This window comes from Rhinopithecus bieti, unplaced genomic scaffold (assembly GCF_001698545.2).
Source record: "Rhinopithecus bieti isolate Rb0 unplaced genomic scaffold, ASM169854v2 scaffold_13342, whole genome shotgun sequence".
NCBI lineage: Eukaryota > Metazoa > Chordata > Mammalia > Primates > Cercopithecidae > Rhinopithecus > Rhinopithecus bieti.
Window position 1 is genome coordinate 807938 of NW_016807690.1, and position 19541 is coordinate 827478.

At 46.8% G+C, this 19541-nt stretch overlaps 1 long non-coding RNA gene across 1 annotated transcript; it reads right to left on the minus strand.

The window, feature by feature from the left end:
* Positions 1 to 352: 352 nt before the first annotated feature.
* On the minus strand, positions 353 to 7743 carry LOC108536496 (uncharacterized). The gene is made up of 3 exons (XR_001887531.1): positions 7630 to 7743; positions 4382 to 4469; positions 353 to 434 (listed from the first exon to the last, which is right to left on the minus strand). It is a non-coding gene; the product is annotated as an uncharacterized LOC108536496 (long non-coding RNA).
* Between the last annotated feature and the right edge of the window lie 11798 nt (positions 7744 to 19541).

Genomic DNA, 19541 nt, shown 5'->3' on the forward strand with positions numbered 1-19541 from the left:
GGTTTGAAATTGAGTGGAGGTACCAGAGGCAAACTCCCAGAACAGAGGCTCCGGCTCTTCCCAGGCTGCCCTGAAGGCCGAGGAAGGGAGAGGGCTGGTGCCTCCCGCCCTAAAACGTGCCATTTGCCTGCATGCGTCCTGGCGTGGTGGTGCCGTCCTGTTCAGCACGAGTCTTTCCACGGGTGGAGGACCTATCATTCAAGATTGTGGTGGCGTAGAAGAAAACACACGGGAGCCTTCTGTGTGGCGTCACTGGCATCTTACTTAGCTTGAAAACTGCCTGGAAACAGGTGATTCGTGATGGCCTCTGCTTCCAGGCACGATCACAGCAGGATCCCAGGCAGCCTGCAGAAAGGGAGAGTGTACTACTGCTCTTCATGGACTGGGGGAGGATGACTTCAGTACCTCAGGGTAGATAGTCCTTTATATCGCATCTGAAATGAAAGAGGAAAATGAGAGAAAATGGGACTCTCTCCTGAAGCATTTTAAAGGAAATGGTGGAGAGTGCCTGCCTTGCGTGGCTGGCACCGAGTAAGACTTTGGCAACAACTAGGGTGGGCAGCAGATGGGGGAGACAAGGCCCCGGGGCTGAGGGCACTTACACGGTGGCCGAGGTCAAGCCTTTGTGGAAGTCCTTTCATTCTGCAGACAGAGAAACTAGGTTTCTCAAGCGGTGAATCACCATGACCAAGTCAGAGGCCAGGTCAGAGGGCTTAGTGATTGCTCCTTCTTCCTTGTTAGACTCAACTAGAATGCTCTTCTGTTCACTCTTGGGACGACAGAGTCCTTGTCCTCCAGATCTCAGCTCAAGTAGCGCCTCGTCCGAGAGACTTCCGAGCGCTGCGTCCCTGTTGGTCACTCACTCTCTACACGTCACCCTGGCTGACTCTCCGTATATTACTTATCTCTGACTGAGTCTTACTTTTTTACTTGCTTGTTTATTTTCTGTAATTTCCCATTGGAATGGGAATCCCGTAGGAACAAGATCCAGTCTTTTTGTACCCCATTATATTCAGCATCCCAAACAGCCCCAGTCACGTAGTAGGTGCTTCACAAACATCAGTTGAGTGGATGGATAGTCAGGGAAGGAAGCTTTTGGTGAAGGTGACATACGAGCTAGGTCTTCAAGTGTGGGTAAGACTTGAAAGGAAGGGGGAGAACGTGAGCAACATGGGCCATAGGGAATAAACAAGTCACGTGTGTGAGCATGTTTGTGGTGGGGTGGGAGCTCATGTGTAAATCAGATTGGCTGACACAAGGGATCCTCTAAAGGGAGCAGTGGCAGACAGGGCTGGGACGACAGATCTGAGCTTGTTTACAGGGGCTGTGAGTGCCAGGCTAAGAGGTGCCACTTCTGTCTTGTGGACAATGGGATCCACTGAAGGTGAGTGAGGTGGGGAGGTGCCTGGCCATTTGGCCTCAGCATACAGGTGCCTGAGATTGAGAGAGCAGCCAGGGACCTCTGCATCACAAGTTGGCGACCCAGGAAAAGGAGGTCTTTGCCTCTGTGAGTCCCTAAAAGCCAGGCTGGAGCCCTCTGCTTGGGAGCTGTATTTCTCTGCCACAGTGTCAGTGCCCTAGCAGAGTGCCCGAGGGGAGGGGCAGGAGGCCCCTTGGATGGGCTGGCACTGCGCCCCTGCTGCTGTCAGAGTGACTCAGATCCCCTCCTGGCACCAGCCTGCTCAGGCAGTGCAAGCTGTTCCTTTGGCTCCTGGAGACTGGGCTGGTTCTTTACTTCTTTCTCCCCTAGGACTGAGGCCAGGGAGGAGGGGTGCGGATTTCTGTGTTTCCACCCTTTTCTCTTCTCCCAGCACAGGGGTGCAAGAGGAGGAAGTGGAGGCTGCAGTGCTGGGCTCTGGGTTCATTCCCTGTGATTCCTCTGGGCTGCCCCGAGTCCTGCTCAGCACATACACAAGGGGACACCAGGTGTGCTGGACAGATGACCAGGCAATGTGGTACTTGAGTGCAAGGGTTTCCTGAAAAGTTACCATCAAAAACTGGGTCAGGTGGACAAATGCAGATGGAGCATCGGCAGTGACTTCCTCCGAGTAATGACATGCCCTAAGATGGTTCAGCACAGAGAGGACTTAAGCCACAGAAGGTTTGTACAGCACTTTACAGCTTACAAGATCTTTCCACATCCTCAATGTCAGTTCTTTCTTACAGCTGTCCTGTGAGCAAAGTGGCATTTCTGTTTTTTTTAGTTTGAAGTTCAGAGATGTTAAGCCACTTGCTAAATGTCACATAGATATTCAAAGGCAGACTGAAAACCCTAACCTGGGTCTTTGGGTTATTTATAAGAGTTTAAATGAACCACACCATACACTGTGCCTCTTCTCCTGGACTCTTAAACATTAGCATTCGTGTTATGTTAACTCTTCCTTGGAATGTCACTTGCTCACAGGGAGAACTCTAATAACCATTGCAGCCTCAGGAGCCATCAGTACTTTCAAAGAGATAATATGTAGGTGACTAAACACTGGGAAGTACCTAAAGTTGACCATGATGGACCACTCATTGACCAAACATTTCCAGTTACTCCTGTTCATCAGCTGTTGCCAGTTGTACTTAGCCTGGCATATTATTTTAGGTTAAACCATATGAAACTGTCATTTTGGGTGGTCAAAAATAGTCACATATTGAAAGTATTTTAGGCTTCAACCTAATACATCAAAGATACTAAATACACGTGTGTTATTTAATTTGAGAGGAACTAGAACATTTGGGAGTTCAAATTTTCAAAGCAGACTCAGCTTCCTCAATCTATGTCATGGCATGAATACCAATTCATGGCATTGTTGGGGGATCAGTGAGATATCATGTCTAAAAGAGAATACCTGGTTTAGTGCCATGAGATTATCTCTAAATTAGCTTTATTTGAATTGGCACAAGCTCTGACTTCAACGTTGAAAGGGGCCAATAGTTGCCCTCAAGAGGCTTATAGTTTGACAGAGACCATTCAGACATATCCATCTAGAAACGATGTCAGGCATTCCAGAGTCTAATGCTTGGACATGGATAGTGTTATGACCACAGCCCCAGAGTCAAAATGCCTTGGCTGGAATCTTAGTTCCGCCATTTACTTGATCTGTGACCTTGAGCCATTTAATAATTTCTCAGCCACTTAGTTTTCTCATCAGTGGAACAAGAATAACAATATGCCCAGTTCATAGAGCTGTGAAGATTCAGGAAGATAATGAATGCCAAGGACTTAGAATTGTTGTTGGCATGTAAAACATGCACAGTCAATTTCGCTACTACTATTATTATGATAGTTATTATTAATATTCTTATTCGTCAAATGAGAAGGAGCATTAGAGTAATCTTTGCTCAGGATGGAATAGTCTTCTGCCTACAACCCTCAGTGTTAGGTTCTCAGCTTCTGAGAATGCTGTCATCTGTGGTCTCCAAAGTTTAGGACTACCGACGACAGGCCTGAGATGAGGTGTGCATCTGCAAATGCTTCACAGTCAGAAAGCAGATTTAGAAATTTCTAGGGAAACTATGCTCTCTGATGAGGTCTTGAGACCCTGATAAGAATCTGGGGTTGAAAGCCCCATAATTATCCTTAGCCACCCAAAGCATCCATTGTCCAACTTCCCTGGGTTAGGCAAGACTTCCCAGTAAAATTACTCATGGAAGGGGAAACTCAATGGATAGACCTTTCTTATCTCTGATTATATGAAGGGCTGTACAACTTTAAAGGGAGCACAGTCCACACAGGACTGCTCTCGCTTCTGATACCAGTTGCAAGTTCAGGAGTCCCCAAGACTATCCTTAGGTTTAATCATTTGCTAAAATGATTCACAGAACTTGCTGAAAGATACTATACCCCTGAATATAATTTGTTACAGGGAAAAGAAATGTTGAAATCAGCCAAGGGAAGAAGCACATAGGGTGGAGTCTAGGAACAATTTAAAATGTGGAGATACACCTGGGCACAGTGGCTCACGCCTGTAATCCCAGGAGCAGATCACCTGAGGTCAGGAGTTCGAGACTAGCCTGGCCAACATAGTGAAACCCCATCTCTACTAAAAAAAATACAAAAACTAGCTGGGTGTGGTGGAAGACACCTGTAGTCCCTGCTACTTGGGAGGCTGAGGCAGGATAATTGCTTGAACCTGGGAGGCGGAGGTTGCACTGAGCCAAGACCATAGCACTGCACTCTAGCCTGAGCGACAGAGCAAGACTCAGTCTTAAATTAAAAAAAAAAAAAATATGTGAAGATCCCAGTTGTTCTCTCCATGGAGTCACTCTCGTGCCACCAATGTGTGACAATACACATGAGTATTTCCTGATAGGGAATCTCACTTGGGCTTTGAGGTCCAGAGTTTTTACTGGAGCTCCATCGCCTAAGTGGTTTACTTCCCATGTGGCTCACCTCTGTCTCCAGTCCCTCGGGAAGGCAAGCTGATACCACACGATTCGAAGTGTCCACCTTCCAGCACATTGCTGCTGTGGTTCAAAACCTGCACCATAAATCACATTGTTACTCTGCCCGGCCCAAGGTCTCAAGCAAACAAAGAGAGTCCTACCAGTCATGATACTCCAAGGGCTTAGAGATCGCCTCCAAGAAGTGAAGGACAGAACCAAACCTCTTTTTAGGAAGGGTTAGTTTCTTTACTACACAGGCCTTGTGTAGGCTCTGGGGACACTGAGAGAGTCAGCACTGGGATGGGAGCTCATAGTCTACTGGGAGAGGCAAGTTAGGTAACCAATACAAGTCAGCCAGTGTGTACCTGCGCAATTGGCCATGACCACCAGAGGGCGCTGCAGCGAGGTTCTTTAAAGAGCAGGTGCAGCCTGTGAGGTCTACAGGGATAGTTTGGTGACGTGGGAATGGGGTTGGCCTAATCAGCAAAGTTTGTGTCATAAAGTGAGACTCATGTAACATTTCTAGAAAAGAAGTTCTTGACTGTTGACATGCTTATCAACTCCGCTGGCCCAGAGGATCTCTAAATCCAGCTTACCTCATTTACTCACTGACTTTGGGGTTTGGGTGGGTGGGTGGGTGGCAATTAAGCCTCCTGGAAAGATTGGGAAGCTCAATAGCTCAGTAATGGTTGAGGCAGCAGTGAGGCTGAGCAAAAGCAAATCAGTGATTGGGGACAAAAGTGTATAGACATGATTATGCAAACTACCAGAGATCTGTCCACAAACCACCTACCATTGCAGCCCTCACTTGGAAACTGTTCTCTTGATGATTACAGCTGCCGCACAGGATCCGTGAGAGGGCACGGGCATTCTCCCCTTGCCTGCTTTTTGGAAGTTGCCTGGGTCCCTCTGGAGCAGGGGGAATAGAACTCTTGGATGCTCTTTGGCATTATTTGCCTGCGTAGACAGTGCATGGTCTCCCTCACCCTCATTCCCATCTTTCACCACTCCCAGGAACTTGCCTATTCTGCCACTGACCTCACCATCAACACTTTGATGGAGACCTAAGCTTACCATCCTTTTCTCCTCCACTCATATGCATTCCATGGTCTATTACTGGCCCTCACATTCACTCTCTGGGTCCCTGAGGATGGGCCACTCCACCAAAATAATTCAGAGGGATGGCTGCACCTGTCAACTTGTAGAGACATAGCCTCCATGTGTCAATGGGGAACTATAAAGACCAGGTTTCAATGTGGCCCCTGCCTTGGGGCCCATGGTTTGATGCCCTAGGAAGTTTCACCACCTGACTTAATTCCACCATGAGGCCTCTTTTAGGGGAGCTGGGCAACACCTTTCTGACCCCAATCCTTTATTTGTTCAAGAAAAGCAGCAGACTCCTGCTCTCATCTCAAAGCACCAATATCAGCAGCCACCTTTGCCCTTTTATTTCCTATTTTTTGGGGTGTGTCAGGGGAGGGGTTCTGAATAGTTTTAGGTTTTTACATTTCATGCTTTTCAAAACACATTTTTTTTGTGTGTGTGTGTATCTCTGTATATGACCCAGGGCAGTAAGAAAAAGAAAACTTGGTTCATTCAATGTGTTGATATTCACTGAGAATTTATCGTAAACCTGGCACTGTTGGGGTACCGGGAACTTAAGTAGAAAAGACAAGGTCATAGTGCTTGAGAAGCCTACTGTCCAGTAGGGGAGGCAAACGTGTAAATGACTAACCAAGTGGCAAAATGGGTGATACTACCAAGGGGGAATAAACAATTTTTCGGCAAGTAGTGACAACCAGGGAAAGGTTCCCAGAGAAGGAAATGTTTCAAGCAGGCCTTGAAAGAACACTGGAGCTTTGCAGTTGGAGAAGAGAGAGAAGTTATTCTAGGCAATGGGAGCCACACAGACAAAAGCAAGGAGGTGTGGGAATGCATGGTGTGTTCATTGAGGACACAGAGGAGCCAAGGCCACCATCCAATGCCCCACCAGCTGTGTACTGCACAACTCCAGGAGAGGTGCGTAATCCAGACTGTGGTATGAATGGTGCAGCCTGGAGTCATGCAATATGGTAGCCTGACAGAGGGTACTTGGGAGAGATGGGGGAGGTGTAGTGAAGAATCTTGAGAAATTTCACTTTCATTTCATCTGTTGCCTCAGCTATCAATGAGCAACTGCTCAGCAGACATTGGCTGAGCAACCATTGAGTACTTGGGGTTTACCGTATCTCTGCCATTCTCATGTACTGCACGAGCAGGGGCTATTGAGGGCTGTCTGGTAATAATGAGCAGTGCTGTCCAGCAAAGGCCAGCACCCTTCAGACCTGGCACACATCATTAGATGCACTTCAGTGACGGGGGTATGGATTCATCGGTGGGCCTGAGCCCCCTTGGCTTCACATTGCGGATATCTCAGAGCAGTGGGGGATCATGGTGGCCGTGTAGTTCTACTCCCTCCTTGTGGAAATCAGAAACTGAGGGCCAGAAGGAGAAAGTGACTTGCTCAAAACCAAGAGTTTGATAGTTTTTGATCTTAGGTTAGAAGTTCGGTCTCTTACCTTGTATCTCGGTAATATTTTCACCAAACGTCACTGTCATGGAGTGCCATTTATTTATCCTTCATAGAATGGAGGGTCGTGCTTATAAGCCATCAGGGTAAGTAACCCCAGCTGCTCTGATAGGCAGCCTCTAGATCTCAGTAGTCTAATACAAGAAAAGTTCATGTCTCAGTCTCATCACAACCTAATATGATTTGGGTGACTCTCTCTGCAGTTACACAGGAGTGTAGGGGGGTCCATCTCGTGGCAGAAAGAATGGAGAAAGCACACCCACTCTTAAGTGCCTCAGCCAGGGAGTGACGCACATCATTTCTGCTCATATCCCATTGGTAAGAACAATCCCAGATCACGTCTAGGGAGGCTGAGAAGTGTAGTTCAGCTGTGTGCCAGGAATAGGAGATGGTTTCAGTGAGCATCCAGTCAACATATGCACAGTTATAATGTGGAAAGTCCACATCATGGCTGTTATCTCTAATGCTCACAAAGCAATGACTGTTGACTGAGTGGTTATCTGTTCTTTGTCCCAGAGTTATCGCCTCTATCTCCTGTGCCTCTCCCCATGTTCTGTTCCACAGGTGGAAACTGTGACCCAGAGAATTCAGTGACCTGTCCAGGGTCATGTTCAACCAAACACATCTAGAACTTTGACCCAAGAGGTCTAGATTTCAGAAAGCATCCTTCCTCTCCAAAGGCATACCTGAAGGTATCTCCGGGTAGCAGATGCCCTCTCTTGGGGGATGTGCTCACACCTGCACGCTGCTGAACACGTTGTTTGCAGTGGCAGATGATGGCAGGCAGTGAGGCCCCTGGGGAGGGAGAGGGGAAAGGAGAGAGCAACACACCTGTCTTCTCTCCAAGCTGTTGTTCCCCTATCTGCCAGCCACGCCTTCCTCTTATGCTGTCATGAAACTGTTTATTTTTATTGACAGCAAGCACCGCAGCTTGGAATATTTGTCTACGAGGAGAGAGCAGCCGGGACTGATTCTGGAGCCTGGCTGTGCGTGGGGATGTGTGCATGCCGGCTCGTGCAGTCAGCTGCTGCTTTGATTTCAGCTTAGCTTTCCCCATGGCATGGAGCAGAAAGCAGTGTTTCTTTCCTCCTCTAGGCACCACAGATTTCATAACCTGGGGAAGGTTATTTGTGGGGAAGGCATTGATTTGGAAAGAGACACGAGTAATCAGTTTCTCCCCCATGCTCATCTCCTGGGGTCCTTGACATAACCTGATTCCTCCAGAGCCGTTAAAGCCCCTTCTCTGGGGTTAGACTTGGCCCTTTCTAGGTTCATACACTCTCCAGGCGCTTTCATACCACTGCTATTGCAACCCTCCCGACAGCATGTCAGGTTCATGATTTATCTCCAATTGTCATTTCTGCAGGCATTATGAGGCCAAGACCAGGACACGGAAGACTTGATCTGAATCCATTCCAGTTCCATCAGTTGCCTCAATCAGTTAATTCATTCCTCACAGTTACAAAGTTATGGTCTCTTCAGAAATCAGTTTTCAGTTCCTGGACTCCCCATCCCATAACCTTTAAACCTTTCAGATTAGCAACCTTAATTCAAGCTGTTGAAGCTTCCACAGAATAAATTTTCTTTTTTTGTTTAGAAACTTGAGCTTCTTGTTGAGAGGCTCCGTGCTAATTGCTCTTATTTACGTTATTATCTCATTTACCGATATTGTCTCATTTAAAGAGGAACTGTGAGAAACAGTTCCTGAAAAAGAAGATGTGGTCAGTTCTTGTGTGAGAGACACTTGATGAGACACTGCAGGGTCAAAGGTGGTTTTTAAATGACTCTGTCCCTCCAGAAGCTCAGTCTAGTGGCTATGGTAGTTAATCGCCATCAGAGTGTCAATACAGCCAGGCTCCAGAATCAGCAGCATGGTCCACAGTTCCTGAGTGAGCTCACATTTTGTGTCAGGCAGTGAGTGCACAAAGCCCTTGGCATGCATCACCTTGTTTATTCCGCCTCACTCCTAGGAGATAGGCACTCTTACCACTATACCCATTTTGGTGGTTCCGTAACCTGAGTCTTAGAGAGGTTGAGTCACCTGCCCAAGGCATCGAGCTAGTGTGTAATAGAACTGGGGTTTTGTTTGTTTGTTTGTTTTGAGAAAGAATCTTGCCCTGTTGCCCAGGCTGGAGTGCAAGGGCGTGATCTCGGCTCACTGCAACCTCTGGCTCCCAGGTTCAAATGATTCTCCTGCCTCAGCCTCCCAAGTAGCTGAGACTACAGGTGTGTGTCACCATGCCTGGCTAATTTTTTGTATTTTTAGTAGAGATGGGGTTTCCCCATGTCGGCCAGGATGGTCTCAATCTCCTGACCTCGTGATCCACCCACCTTGGCCTCCCAAAGTGCTGGGATTATAGGCATGAGCCACTGCGTCTGGCTGGTAGAGAGCTGGTATTTAACCCACATCTGGCTGACTCCAGCATCACGATACTGACTCCATCATACAATGCAAATAGAAGCAAGAACCACAAAAGAGCTCCACCAGGCTTACAAATCAAGTGCCCAGGGCAGGGGAAAGTTTAATTAATTCTCACAGGAGAGTCTAGGAAGGTGGCCTCAATGCGTTTGAATTTGAGCTGGTCCTTAAAACATTGGCAGGGCTCCCGAAGGCAGATTTAACAGGGAGGCACTCCAGTGAACAACACGTCAGGAAGCTGGAAGTTCCGCCTGAGACAGGGCTGTGAGGAGCCCACCTGAGCACTGGAAGGAGCGGATTCGTATTTTTCCTCACTTATCGTTCCAGCTTTCTCGAGTGGGAGTATTTGAAAGATATTTACATTATTGTAAAGATCTGGGTTGTTCCCACCCATTTTGCAGTTGGGGATCATTAAGCTCTGTTGAGAATAACTAAGGGTCAGAGCCCAGGGCCTACAGGAGTGCTTTGCTACCTGGCCTTGGGGAACGCTGCCTGCTGAAAGCCGGAACCCCCTCGAGCAGCCTGTGGCTCACTTAACCCTAAGGTGGGAGGAGGAGACAGGCATCCAGGAACAGACCACAGAGCCTCCTCCTGACTGCCTGGCAGCCGTCCACCTTCCATCCTTCCCTGAGCTCTTGGCTTCCCCAGTCAACAAAATGGAGCCTGTGTATTGTAATCTCGGGCACAGCGTGAGCCATTGTTCCTGGAGATTTCCAGACCTCTTCTTTGGACGCAGAGGCTGTGGGTCCAAAGGTGAAGAGACAAGGGCCTCAAGCCCCTCTACTAGTTGACTTTCATTTCTTGCCTGCTCTGTCTCCAGCTGTATGTCCAGGGACCGGTAGACATCGCTGCCCCTATGATTAAGGACCTCAGGTTTCTTCTCTGAAAGCAACCAGAAATGAGCCATAAAACAGCCAGTGACTCACTGTCATTAAGCAAATGAAGTGTTATTGAAATAGTGACGTGCTGAGGTTACAGCAAGCATAATCCAGCCACGATGACGATAGGAGAGATGAACGGCTGGCAAGAGAAAGGTCTTCCTGGCTGTCGGGATCGAGAGACTGTTGAGCAGGGGTAAGGGTGGTGAAGGTAACCTCCTCCGTGGACATTTACCATTAGGACAGACAGGTCAGGTGACCAGAGGAGGAGGAGGAAATCCTGAAGAGGTTATTCACCACTATCAGGGGCCTTGGGGAGAGTGCTCTCCGCTTCTGGGGGAACACAGTGCTTCTCAGATGTGACTATGCACCAAATCACTTGGGGGTCTTGTTAAAAGGCAGACTGATTCCAATGGTCTGGGTGGGGCCTGAGGTTGTGCATTTCTAGCCAGCCCTCGGGAAGCTGCTGCTGCAGTACAGCTCACACATGGAGAGCAAGGGCTTCTCTTGACTGTCACACTCAAGACTATCGGGTTCTCTCCAAAACAAGTAGGTTTAAGACTCAGGTGTGACTTTTCAAAATTGAATTTCTTTAAAGAGAAAAATCTTGAGGCATCCATCTGGGAGTGGAAGAGGTAAAGACCAGGCATGGAAGAAGAGTGTATTTTATTTGTGCCAGGGGAGTTGAGGGCAACTGGAGGGTCGGGTTCAGCTGATGAGCCCGGGACCTAATCCCCAGCAGACCCTGCCATGTGGGGTCCAGGCTTCCTGGAATCAGGTCAGCCTCACTCCCCAGGGGCATGGCTTCACTGGGAATGTGGGGCACATGGTTCTAGCCTTAACCCCACCTTCCAGCCGCATTTATTAAGGCCAACAGGGTCTGGAGAGAGCAAGGTATTCTGAATTCATGAGAAAGCAGATGACAGAGATTCTTACATGCTGTCTTTGGAAAGCATCTGAAAAGCGGTCTGGAGTTCTGTGGGGTCTGTGCTCAGCGTGAGGTCATGCTCACCCACAGCCTGAGTGACAAGTGGTACAGGGATGTGGATGCTGCTCAGGAGCTTTAACAAGTGGCTCCTTGGGGACAAAGGAGCAGCAGAACTCACTGCTTTGCCACCTTGTTGATTTTTACCACTCATCAGCTCAGCCAGTCCTCCACGCAGCTGAGGAAAAAGGAACATGTTAGTGCAGGTTGGCCTATTTGTCATAAATTCAAAATCACAAAGACCCAAACTGCAAAATACCTAGGACATGGGAAGGGCCCTTACCATTGATTTCCATCCCGTTTCTCCAGCCTCGGAGCAGGGACTGGTGGAGGGTGATCCCAGAGAGACAGGCTGAGAGGCTGGCAGTGGTCAGTGACACGGCTCCTTGAACCCCCTTCCAGTCCAGAGGCCTCTCTTGGCCACCTGAGTGACCAAAGTAGTCCAGCCTCCTCAGGCTGCCCCTTTCTGCCTCTGCTTATCTGCAGCCCCACTCTACAAGAGTTCCCCTAGTCTGTGGTTCTCAACCTGGTGTGATTTTGTCCCTAGAGCATATCTGGCAATGTCTGAAGGCATTTTGTCACAGCTGGGGCAGGTGCTACTGGCATCTGTGGGTAGAGGCCAGGAAAGCTGTCAAACTCCTACAATGTACAGGACAGCCCCCACAAGCAAGAATTATCCAGCTCAAAATGTTAATCATGCTGAGATTCAGAAATGTAGACAAGCGCCTAGGGGTCTGGGAGGGACTTGGGAGAGCCAGAAACACAGGTAACCAGGCTGAGACTTTACCAGAATACATGCCTTAGAGCAAAGTACTAGGGCTTAAATTTCTCCCCTGAAGAAGAGGACTCCCTATAATTTGCTGTTTGTTTCACCTACCTGCAGCTTTGTCATCTGCCTGTGATGCTGTCATCAAGTCTTTCTACCCCCGGCATCAAGGTGGTTTTAGTAAGTGGTTGTGATACAGCAGGTGAAGGAGAGGAAAAGCCAGGGTCTTCTTCATTTTCATTCCCTACTGGACATCTTTGACATCACCCTAGAGTTAGAGTCAGGCAGGAGAAAGGGCACAGGTTGTGGAATCAGAAGATCCTGGGTTTTGGCTATGCGAGCTTTGGAAGTAAGCTAACCTCTCTGTCCTCAGTTTTCCCTCTTGGAAGAGGCATGTAACCAAGCCTTTAACCATACAAGGATTAGAACATAGTGGGTATTCAGAAAATATTAACCAGCATCCAAACTTTTTATGAAATGCTTGTTTTTTCCACCTAACACTGGATGACCAGGAAGAGAAGTCAAGTACCAGAAGTCTAGTAGTAAACACACTGAAGGCAGCAACCACCACAGGCACATATTCAAGATTCAGGCTAAACAAAACCAGTTAAATCTTGACTATATGGAGGTCAATTTTCTGCTTGTCTATCTGCATGCTAAGTCTTGGTTTTGCCAAACTTCAAGGCTGAACCAGAGACTGTTGGAGATACAGGTAGCCGTACAAACTAGAGAGTAGTGCCACAGTGAGTGTGCCTCTGTGGGTCATTATGGGTGCCAGGATGGATGTGCGTATCTGTGGCTGGGTGTGTAAGACAGTGTGTAGACAAATGAATTTGATTCCCAGACCACACGTAAATGCACTAAAGATTAGTCTTATTTGAAGCGTTTTGTTCTCACCCTCTATTAGAAGTAGACATGCTAACATTATATCAATACTATGCTTTTTTTTTTCATTTATTTTTACTCATCTACTGCCTCTTTCTCCAACAAGGATCTGAGATAGTTCACAACTAAGGATATAGATGATACATGAATCAAGTTATAGGTATAAGTGTAAATCTATTTCTATATATTTGTCTATCAAGACTGAAAGTTATGTTAATGCTGTAGGCCAATCTTGTCACTATAATTGATCATCACGTTTGTCTCTAAGCTTCTTGCCAGCCAAGGTAAAAAGAGAAAGAGAAGAAAATTACATAACACATTTTTTTATGTGTGGCCTTGAAGAACAAAGCGGATAATTTCAACTACAATCTTACAACAAACGCAGAAGTGGATTTCACAACAAATCTTGATGAAAGCTGAATGCATAGTATTAAACTGCAGTTTAGTGACAATGGCTCCACAAAGCTCCTGAGAGGCCAGTGCTTTCAGCATTTAATTTGATATGGGATGAACTTCGAATGCCCAAAAGAGTAGATACATCACCATTCCTTATGCTTTCTTCCTGAAATATAATATTTCCAGCTGGGTTTTTTTTTTTTTTAACCAGGAATTGTTTACAGATAATAGGGTGTTACTTCCTTGCAGAGACCTGAGTGCTGGACTTCTAGTCATAAGCAGATAGATAACTTATATAGAAATTCCCATCCCTGTTCCTGGTATAGAGTAGACACCCTGTGCACATCTTTCTGTTATTGGTTCATTTTTCCATTTGTTCATTCATACACCCATCTGTCTGTCTGACCCTCCCCTAATTTTGGGAAACAGAACAAAAGGACATAGTAGTTGCCATGTAACTTTTTGAGATGAGCTTCAATGGCTGTGACATGGGGGCTTCCATCCTCCAACCCCCGTACATGACTGAGTCCTCACTTGGAGTAGTAAAGGCCCATGGGACAAAACTGAGACTAACAGGCCTGGTTGTTTAGCAGAGAAACTGGCATTACATGGACAGGCCAAGCTGTAGGAAAGCAATCTGAAAGGCCATCCCGAGAGTGTTTAACTAATTAAATGGGTTCACCAGCTGAGAGCCATGCTGCAAACAAAAGATCTGTGGTGTCTCTTTCCTGAAAGGAAAACAACCCATCCCTCATTCCATTCTTAGTTATATATGTATAATTGCAGCCATGCCTGTTTGCACAACCAATGATACAGGTATAAGTCAATTTATGTTTGTTTTTAGCACCATGCTATTCAGTTGCCAAGAAACACATTACTTGCTTAATGGTTTATCTAATCCACCCTGTTAGTCCTTTGCAATGTGATCCATTTTTTTGGTCCTTGGTTAAAGCAATCACATGACTAGATTATGCCTGAGATTCTGCTCTCATCATCACCACCCTTCATCTCCTGTGTGGGTGCACACAGTCACATGCACACACATTCACGTGCACACAAATCTGTCACACACATCCACTCATATACATGCATTCACATGCATACAGACTCATTCACATGCATATACATCTATGCACACACACATGCACACTCATTCACATACACACTTGCTCACATACACACATATTCATGCATGGACGCTTGCTCACGTGTGTACGAATCATGTGCACACACTCACTCACATGCATATGCCTTTGAGAGCCCAAAACTTCAGAAAGAAAGAAAAGATAGAAAGACAGAAAACAGCTTTGAGCAGGTACAAGCAGCCTCTAACCCTCTGAAATTCCCCTTGTGACAACCCACATAGCTGTCACATCTCATGAAGCTGCGTTTGAATTCTTCAGTCACTGTGCTATTCTGACTAATGCACTTTCCTGGATGTCTTAAAGTTAACCAGAACATCCTTTTTTTTTTTTTTCGGTTGCACCATGCTACTGAAAATCTTCCTGTAGGCATTAGCCCTTTTCCCAGCCTTGGCAAATATCATAAGTAAACGAATCTGCCTTTGAATGATAAAGGCTCATTGTAGCTGAGAGTAGAGACTCATTAAGGCATAAATGATGTGGATTTTGGAATGAGACAATCTGACATTAGATTTCAGCTTTGAATGGCACTTACAGGCCATGTGCTTTCTGACACCTGGCTTACCTTTTATTAACCTTGGTTTTATTTACTAGCCTGCAGAAACAGAGATGACTATATTTACCTTGTAGAGCTATTATGGAAGTTATAAGCATCGTAGGTAAAGATCTGGAGCTTAATGGTATCCTGTATATGGCAGATGTGTTGTTTTGGCTTCTATTATTGCAGAGAGTGCCAGAGTAACATATAATGATAAAAGATGCAGGAAATGGAAATTGAGTCAAATGTAGAATCTCCTCAGGGCAGTCTTTTTTGAAAACTGAATTCTGATGCCACAGCTGATATTTGCTCATTAATAAAGTGGAGTCTAGTGAGAACAATCCACATCTGATGTAACGATGCAAAGTTTCTCCATGGAGAACTGGCATAAGTGGTATATGTAGGTCTATGGTGTCAGCATGGGGTGAGGGATCCCTTTGGCTGTCCCCAGGCTCTGCTGGACCATGGAAGGAATGCGGGAGTAGAAACATTGGGGACTTTTGGCCCAGCCACACAGGAGAGCAACAGGGGAGGCAGAATCAGACTCCCTGCCCAAGATCTTGCAGCTGGCTGCCTGGTCCTCGAGCCACATGGGGTTCATTCTGCACTCCATACAGTGGGGGTTGGTTATTCCTGGCAGAATTCCCTGTTATTAAATAAAGAGAAACTTAAAGAAGCAAATAAAAAATGTTTCTTGTGCATCTTAGGCTTCTTGTGGCTTTTAAGGCAAATAACATTTTGAAGAAGGGTTAGCAAATCACAAACATATGGATGGCAGTACTTGGCCTCAAAGATAGCTAGATGAAAACTTAACCAGCCTGGCCAATATGGTGAAACCCTGTCTCTACTAAAAATACAAAAAATTTGCTGGGTGTGGTGGCAGGCACCTGTAATTCCAGCAATTTGGGAGGCTGAGGCAGGAAAATTGCTCAAACCTGGGAGGTGGAGGTTGTAGTGAGCTGAGATCATGCCACGGCACTCCAGCCTGGGGAGCAGAGTGAGATTCCATCTCAGAAAAAAAATAAAGAAAGAAGGAAGGCATTGGCAGAAAGTGTCATTGGGAAGCTACCTTCTCAACCTCAGGCAGGTACATCTCCTTTTTTTTTCTGGTTAACTTTCAGACAAATCCTAGGAGAGGAATATTGAGATGAGGGTGGCAAAGTCTTTGCAATAGGAGGGACAGTGGCTCCCGAGAATTGGAGCCCTACCACATTTCTAAGAGCAGAATGGTATCCAATTGGCTTTGTATTTGCCAAGCCACAATGTACAACCAAAACCTCAGAGTCTACTGGATAGAAGAAAACCAAGACTGCTGAAATTCCTTTCCTTCCTTTTCTTTTGTTCAGGGCATCCTAAAAGCAGGCTCTGGCATTTTCCACTAACAAGTTATATGAGGGATAAAACATAGAAGACAGAGAACTAAGAAATTCCCAGCTCCCGGTCTCCCTGGCCTGTTCCGCTTTCACCATTGGCTTTTCAATTATTAATTAAACACGAATTAGTAAATAACAATGAATGATAGGAAAGTGTTGCACTGTCTTCCACTGCATCTGGAAACACTAAATGGCAATCCTCATAACAGACTCTCAATAAATATAATTAAATGCCTATGACATGCCAAGTGCTCTGCTGGGCACACTGGAGATCACAGAGAAGCACTGTGTCCCCAGCTCCTCTAGGGGACCCCAGAGTCTGTTGGGGAATGCAAGAGGCATCATGAAAAAAATCACTGTTCTTACCAGGCAGTAATTGCCAGTGCCCAATGATCAGCCGGCCAAGCTCCAGGAGGCCATAGACCAGGAAAGAAGTTAGCTGGAAATCTGTTTTCTCCTTGTGTATTTCATGACACTAATTTCAGTAGGAGAAATCCCAATTGGATGTGCTAGGTCTTCCAGCAGCAACAATTTTTAAACCTGGGGAAGGAGTTTTTTTTGTTGTTGTTTGGTGTTTTTGTTTTTGAGACGGAGTCTTGCTCTGTCGCTAGTCTGGAGTGCGGTGGCACCATCTCGGCTCATTGCAACCTCCGCCTCCTGGGTTCAAGCGATTCTCCTGCCTCAGTCTCCCGAGTAGCTGGGACTACAGACATGTGCCACCACGCCCGGCTAATTTTTGTATCTTTTTTAGTAGAGACAGGGTTTCACCATGTTGGCCAGGATGGTCTCGATCTCCTGACCTCAGGTGATCCGCCTGCCTCAGCCTCCCAAAGTGCTGGGATTACAGGCGTGAGCCACCGCACCGGGCTGAGGAAGGAGTTTTTAAGGAAGTTGGGAGAGATTTGGGGGGGTGGTGCAGATTATTCTTTCCCTGTTAAATCTTGGATCCAAGGAACTCGTGTTTGTTAGAAAGAAGGATCATGATGCCTTTTGTCCCAAGGACTTCACGTGACATGAAATAGCTACCTTAACTGGAGCACACAGCTCATGCTCACATGCGCACATGGTACAGGCTGAACCACTACAGCCGCTCTTGCTGTCCCCAGGACCCCACCCTACCTAGGCTCCCGGCCAGTGGAATCTCTGGCACCCACAGGCTTTCCTGGGCACAACCGGTGCTTGTTCCTGTTAGAGTCCTTTCCTGATCACCTGCGGGACACACTCAGCCTTGACATGCCTTCTGCTTTGTTTGTGACTCTGGTGTACAGCTCAGCCTCCTCTCTGCAGTGAAGCCACCTGTTCTTCAAGAGTGCCCAAAGCTGCATTGTAGCTCAGTTGTCTGTCTTTCCTCCTTTAGCCTCCCACAGCCTTCTTCAAAATCCTATTCGAAAAAATCTTATCTCCTCTACATCTCCCAGACGGTCTGAGGCTCTGTTGTTTAAAGGAATGAGCTCCAACTTTGGGGAGAGACAAGCATCCTTTTGGAGCAGGGCTTGGCCACTTGCTAGCTGTGTGACTTTCGGTGGGTAACTTAACCTCTCTAAGCTTCAACTTCTTCTTCTGTGAAACAGGATTGATGTGAATGTTACAGGGTGACGTGGCCAAAGCATCTAGTATGGTGTCTGGCACATGGGGAGTTGTTATTTTTAATGCACCCCCTTCATTTTCTGATATGTGCATAGCTTGCACTAGCACAAAGTTAATTTAGCTTATGTTGCCATTTTACAAATGAGTTTTATGAGCCAGAACTTTGTTAGTCACTTTCAATAGGGGTTATTTCATGGAACCCTTCCAACTGTTTGTGTGATGTCGATGCTATTTTCTCCATTTTCTAGATAGAATAACTGAGGCTAGAGACCAGGAATGTGAAACTGGGTTCTCCAAGGACTCCACCAGTCTGTTTCCATCCCCTCACACATCCGGTTCATGCTTATTTGCTTATCTCAAGGGAGATGACACAAATGAGAAGACACAATCCCTGTCCTCAGAGAGCCCAGAGTCCAGGAAAACCAAGAATGTCAGCCAGAACTCTAACCAAACTTCAGGGAAAACAGACTCGTGCCTGTGGGCTGATCAGGCATGACAGTGTATAGCGGGTGGTGAGGCAGTGGAGAAGGCATGGGCCCAGGTCTTCCAAGATGAGCTTCATGTAGCCTTGGATGACAAGGGGACTAGAATAGAGGCAAATGGACGAAGAAACAAGGGGAGGAGAATCCCATGTGGAGAGCCAAATTCACCCTCAAGAGACGTAAGCAAATAAGCATGAAGCAGATGTGGGAGGGGATGGAAAGGGGCTAGCGGAGTACTCAGCACCAGCAGAATGTGTGTGCTGGAATGGGGGTTCAGAGCTCAGGAGTGCATTAAAAGGAAGCCCATAGCCCTATTCTCAAGAAGCTTGCAGTTTAGTTGGTGGGAAGTTGAGCATTGAGAGAGAGAGAGAGAAGAGAGAGGATTGCACGTTGCACACACTTGCATGAGGGCAGGGACTGTACTTTTCAATTTCTATTGGAGCTTCTTGCCTGTAGCATGCATCCTAGGTCTCTGGCTTGGCAAGTTGCTCAACCAAGTCACCTCTATGGAGAGCAGGAGGCAGCAAAGACTTGCAGACTTGCAGGCAAGTCAAGGGGCGGAACTGGCTTTCTGCTTCTCAAGGTGAGAGGTGCAGGCCTATGCTGGGGCACTTCCGGGAGGCTCCTTTCCACGGCTAAGCTACCTGCCAACAAGGATGATTTCTCCAGGTACAAAGCTTTACACTAAGTTATGAGGGAGGCAGAAAAATGAGAAGACACAATCCCTGTCCTCAGAGAGCCCAGAGCCCAGGAAAGCCAAGAATGTCAACAAGAACCCTAATCAAGTTTCAGGGAAAACAGACTTAAACACCTGTGGGCCCACTGGGCAAGGCAGTGTACAGCGGGTGGCAGGGAAGTGGAGAAAGGGTGAGCCCGGCTCCTCCGAGTTGAACTTCATATAGCCTTGGACCACACGGCACTAGAATGGAAGAAAATGGGCCAAAAATCAAGGGGGGAAGAATTCCATACAGAGAATCAAATGCAGCCTTTTAAAAATTAGGTACACAATGGAGAAAAGGGAGAATGAAAAGGGGAAAGGTGTGAGGGAGAAATCAACACTCTGACTATATTGGCAAGAAGCTGGTAGGTCTGTTAAGTGACCCAGAGGATCCTGGTGACAAAGTGAAGTGACAGTTTGGAGAAGTGA